Below are 6000 nucleotides of genomic sequence, written 5' to 3' on the forward strand. Positions count from 1 at the left end.
AACATTTGGCCTGGTTCATATTAAGTTCTCCATAAATGATCTTCTTATTATCATAATTATTTATCTCCTCCCTGCCCTGCATATATTTCCATGGAGTTTCTTTTACCAAATGACTGATTCACCTAGCCCCCACTTCAGCCTATAAAGTGCTTGGCAGAGGGATTTTTCTGTACAGGTTTTAAAACAAAAGAGTCATGCAAACAACGTGTAGACTAGCAGTCATAGGAAGACTAGAGCTGTCACCTGCTTGCTGACCAGCATCTGCCCTGTCTCACACCCATCCTGAAGAATCTGCATAAATGCAGCAATTCATTCAAAGAGCCATTTCTGCTGTGATGACAGAGAGGGTCAATTGTTTCACTGCCCACTCACTTTCGTTGTTTTTACTGCCGCTTCTTGATCTCTCCCCTCTGCCTCACACCCACTCTTACATATACAGAGGCCCTAAGAACTGAGCAGCCCTTCACTTCCAGGAAGCAGCACTTGACTGAGGTTGGGGACGACTTCACCCACAGGAATGTGACTGCTGGTTTCAAATGGCAAATTTGCCTTTGGGAAGTTTTGAGCTGACCTTCACTTTCTTCCTGCTTCATTTCTCATAAAACAAATGGCCTTTTTTTTTTCTTCTTCAGACTGTTTCCAGTAGATCCACTTAGACAGGTTTCATAGACAGCCCAAGGGGGAGAGACTAGATTTGAGGGACTTCAAAACTCTTGATTAGCAGCTTCAGCTGCATGCAACAAATTCTGATAAATTCTCTTTTCTTTTTTATTCCGTTAAAATATTTTCTAATTTTCCTTGTTATAGCTTCTAGATACACCTATCATTTTAGAGTGGATATTTAATTTGCAAATACATGTTTCTTTTTTTAAGTATCCTTGATATTAATTTCTCATTTTGATACTAATTTCTCATTTAAATGCTTTCTTCCCTGCAATCACCCTCTGTGTTTTTTCAGCCTTCTAACTTTATTGAGGCTTTCAATAATTAAGTCAAAGATCTCTTTTGGTAACTGTCACATTGCACTTGAAAATATGTGGGTTATTTTCAAATATCTTTTGATATTGATTTCTAACAAAATTCCACAGTGATAAGAGAACAGTTTCTGTTTGATTTAAATACCTTTAGAGCCTGAAATTTTTGCACCTTGTTTTATGTCCCTAGAGATGTTCCAGTGTCTCCTGGTTTATGTTCTGTGGGAACTTGAACAGAATTTGTATCCTACTCGTGTGAAAATTGTATAAATCTTAACTATGTTGAATTGGTTCATAGTGCTTTCCAGATCTACTATATCCTTCTACTTTTCCAAATATTCATTCTGTTCATTTTGGAGTTTGATATTGAAACTCCAACTAAAAATCTTAATTTATCTACTTAAAAATAATGGTAACATACAGTGGAATATATGTGACTATGTTCTGTATTTTCCAAGTCTCCTGTAAATGTGTTATCATAATTTAAAAAAATACAAAAGAAAGAGAAAAAAATGAGAAAAAAAAACCCTCTTGATTTCATGTGAAGTATCAAATATACCACCCAATCTATAAACCTATCCAAAGCAACTAGTCCATTAAAGCACTGCAAGGTGCTGAGGTTTCAAAGATAAACACAGCATGTCTGTTTCCTCTGGAAACTCAGGATGTAAATAAGCAGACAAGAGATGGATTAAAATCACCATAAATACAATGAAAGATGACATGTGATGAAGGCCAAATGCATTTAACTGACCATAAGGTCCATAGAAATTTGAAATGGAGAAAAAAAGCCATCCTTAGGAATTGCTGTATCACACCAGATGGAAGATGTTTCAAGCAAACAATGAAGGATAAAGAGAATTTAGCTAAGCAGAAAAGGGAGAAAGAAGAAGTTCCAGGCAAAGGGGAATTCACAGAAACAATGCTCATTACTCACAAGGCTTTCAGTCAGTACACTGAAGCAGGGGAGAAAGAGAGAAAAGGCCAGTAGCAGAGAAAGCGGGAAGAAAGGATATGGAGAAGAAGCTGGAAGAATCAGGAATGTGATGGCCCATTCCCAGGAACAGGTTGTATGCGGTACTGAATAATGTCTTTGAAGAAGTAGGGAAAGCCAGTTTGTTGAAAAGGGACTTTTTAGTTCCAGTTATTTTAGTGCTAAGAGCCTCAGGGCAGGAAGATAGGATATGGGAGAGTAAAACAAAAGATAAGAGAAATAATTAGCAGCAGGAATTTTTTAAATTAAGAAATGAAAATGATTTACTTCTGTATTTTAAGACAATAGCCGTGTGTTCATGTAGCCATGAAATGAAAAACAGAAGCTTAACTCTACCCATAGACTAGAAGGATTGTTCTCCCTGCCTCCCTTGAGGGTTAAGGGGAGCCATCCCCGCCACCCTCGACTGTCTCAACTTTTGGGAAGATAAGGAGGGGCTTTGCAAGCCTTTTTTTCAGTGCCTAGGTCCTCTCTTCCATCATAGCTGCTCAGCCCAGAGGCCAGCCTGGCCCACTCCTCTGAGTTTTAGGACATCATTAAAAACATAAGTCTGTGCAAACAATGACAGGTAAAAGTGTCACTATTTAAGGATGACATAATATTCCATATAGAGAACCCTAAAATCTCCACCCAGAAACTATTAGAGTAAATGAATTCAGTAAGGTTGCAGGATACAAGATTAATCTATAGTAATCTGTTGAATTTCTGTATGTGTGTATGTGCTCAGTCACTTCAGCTATGTTTGACCCTTTGCGACCATTTGGACTGTAGCCCAGCAGGCTCCTCTGTCCATAGGATTTCCCAGGCAGAAATGGTGGAGTGGGTTGCCATTTCCTTCTCCAGGGGAATCTTCCCTGCCCAGGGATTGAACTCTCCTGCGTTGGCAACTGGCTTCTTTACCACTAGCGCCACCTGGGAAGCCTGAATTTCTCTATACCAATAATGTAATATCAGAATGAGAAAATTTAAAAAAAAATTTTTTTTTAAAATCACATCAAAAAGAATAAAATATCTAGGAATAAACCCAGGAGGTGAAAGATCTATACTCTGAAAATGATAAAATACTTATGAAGGATTTTGAAAATGATATAAAAAATGGAAGATAACCTATGCTATTGGATTGGAAGAATTAATATTGCTGAAATGGCCATATTTCCCTAAGCAATCCACAAATTTAATGCAATCCCTATCAAAATATCCATGACATCTTTCACAGAACTATAATAAATAATCCTAAAATTCACATGGATAAGAATGCATGGTATAAGCCCAGGTTGGATGCATGAGACAAGTGCTCAGGCCTGGTGCACTGGGAAGACCCAGAGGGATGGGGTGGAGAGGGAGGTGGGAGGGGGGACCGGGATAGGGAATACATGTAAATCCATGGCTAATTCATTTCAATGTATGACAAAAACCACTGTAATGTTGTAAAGTAATTAGCCTCCAACTAATAAAAATAAATGGAAAAAAAAAAAGAAAAAGAATGCATGGTATACATACACAATGGAATTTTAGCCATAAAAAGAATGAAATTATGCCATTTGCAGCAATGTGGATGGAGATGCAGGGTCCATCACTGGGTAGGGAAGATCCCCTGGAGTAGGAAATGGCAACCCATTCCAGTATTCTTGCCTGGAAAAATCCCATGGACAGGGGAGTCTGGTGGGCTATAGTCCATATGGTTGCAAAGAGGTGGACACCACTGAGCGACTGAGCACGCATCCCTGACATGGGCCTGTACACTGCAGAAGAGAATGCTGAAGCCTTATGAGGTTAGACTTTAAAATAATACTATACTCAGTGAAACAGGTCAGACAGGGAAAGACAAATACTGTATGATATAACTCACATGTGGATTTAAAAATACAAATGAATGTATATGCAAAATGGAAACAGACCCACAGACATGGAAGACAAACTTGTGGTTACCAAAGAGAAGAGGGGAGGAGAAAGGACAAATTACAAGTATGAGGTTAACATACAAACTATTATACATAAAATATAAGCAACGAGGACATATTTTATAGCACAGGGAATTATAATCACTATCTTGTAATAATCTACAATGGAGTATAATCTGCAAAAATACTGAATCACTATGCTGTGCACATTAAACTAACATAATACTGTAAATCAACTATATTTCAATAAAGGTTAATTAATTCTTTTAAAAAGGATAAGTCTCACAGAGAGCATTATCTTCACTTAGTGAATATAAGTGAAGAACTTATATAAGAACTTCAAAATATTGTAGACTAATTTATATGGTACAATCCATATCCTTCTATCTACAAGTAAGCAAATTATCTCCTGTCTTCATTGTATTCGTTTCTTAGGCTGCTGAGACAAATTACCACAAATGGTGGTTTAAAACAACAGATACTTATTATCTCACAGTTCTAGGGCCCAGAAATCAGAAGTCAAGGTGCCATCAGGGTCTCCTCTCTCCAAAGACTCTAGGAGAGAATTTTCTTACCTGAAACTTCTAGTGGTTCCCAGTATCCCTCAGCTTGTCAGCTCTATTACTCTGATCTCTACCTCCATCTTCACGGCATCTTCTCTTCTGTGTCTTTGTGTCTAAATCTTCCTCTTTTCTCTTATAAAGATACAGTCATTGGATCCTTATAAGTGAAATCTAAAAAGAAGTGATACAAAATGAACTTATTTACAAAACAGAAACAGACTCATAGTGTTGGAAAATGAACTACGGTTGCCGGGGGGAGAGATAGGGGATCAACATATATATGTTTTCCATGAAATGGATAACCAATGGGGTCCTACTGAATAGTACATGAAACTGCTCAATGTTATGTGGCAGCCCAGATGGCAGGAGGGTTTGGGGGAGAATGCATACATGTATACATACATATATATATATAGCTGAGACCCTTTGCTATTCACCTGAAACATTGTTAATCAGCTATACTCTAATATAAGATGAAAAGCTTTTTAAAATATAACTAAATAAATCAAATACAGTTATTGAATTTAGGACCTGCCCCAAATCCAGCATGATTTCATTTCAAGATCCTTAACTAATTACAACTATGAATACCTTAGTTTCAAATATAATCACTTCTGAGTTATCAAGTGAATCTGAATCTTGGAGGAATTCAACCTATTATGTTTGTATTCACAAACAAGCAAGTATCCCCTGTCCAAATGTCATGGTTTTACTTGCAGTACTGGGTTATTCCTCCAATATAGGGTAAAAATACATGGGAGAAGTAATTTACTTAATGATAAAGTATTTTTTGTAAATATCCCTCTGCATAATGTTATCCAATCTCTCACATTATGACTCTAGCATTGTACAACCCTGAGTCTTTTTTGCTTCTATTTGGAGAGGTATATTTATGCCTCTCGGAGAAGGCAATGGCACCCCACTCCAGTACTCTTGCCTGGAAAATCCCATGGATGGAGGAGCCTGGTAGGCCGCAGTCCATGGGGTCGCTAAGAGTCAGACACAACTGAGTGACTTCACTTTCACTTTTCACTTTCATGCATTGGAGAAGGAAATGGCAACCCACTCCAGTGTTCTTACCTGGAGAATCCCAGGGACAGCGGAGCCTGGTGGGCTGCCATCTATGGGGTCGCATAGAGTCAGACACGACTGAAGTGACTTAGCAGCATTATGCCTCTAAATGCCAAAGTGCTGAATGTTATTTAAGTTTCCATTCCAAAATGTAAAACCATCGTTTTCAGGAAATTCTACTGTGTCAGATACTTCTGTTGATGTGGTGGTGAAAAAAACAAAGCTTATGCTCTCATATAGCTTGTTTTAGTGAGTATATAGGTGGTAAACACAATGATACAACTTCAGGTATTGAGAAATGCTATTAAGAAAAGTAGGTAGAGGTGGGAGGGCCAAATTAGGGGTATAGGATTAAGAGATACAAACTACTATATATAAAATAGATAAGCAACAAGAAGATAACTGCATGGCACAAGGAATTATAGCCATTATCTTGGTAATAACTTTTAATGGAGTATAATCCATAAACATACTGAATCACAGCGCTGTACATCAGA

The 6000-nt window shown here is 37.8% G+C and overlaps 1 protein-coding gene across 1 annotated transcript in view; it reads right to left on the reverse strand.

Moving 5' to 3' along the window:
• Positions 1-4598, reverse strand: part of TMEM117 (transmembrane protein 117) — a 557294-nt gene extending 552696 nt beyond the window's left edge. Inside the window, exon 1 of the mRNA XM_070454539.1 lies at positions 4445-4598. The gene's annotated coding sequence lies outside the window, so the exon portion shown is untranslated. The remainder of the gene's footprint in view (positions 1-4444) is intronic.
• Positions 4599-6000: the final 1402 nt, after the last annotated feature.

The sequence above is a fragment of the Odocoileus virginianus genome, chromosome 24 (genome assembly GCF_023699985.2).
Source record: "Odocoileus virginianus isolate 20LAN1187 ecotype Illinois chromosome 24, Ovbor_1.2, whole genome shotgun sequence".
In the NCBI taxonomy this organism is placed as follows: Eukaryota; Metazoa; Chordata; class Mammalia; order Artiodactyla; family Cervidae; genus Odocoileus; species Odocoileus virginianus.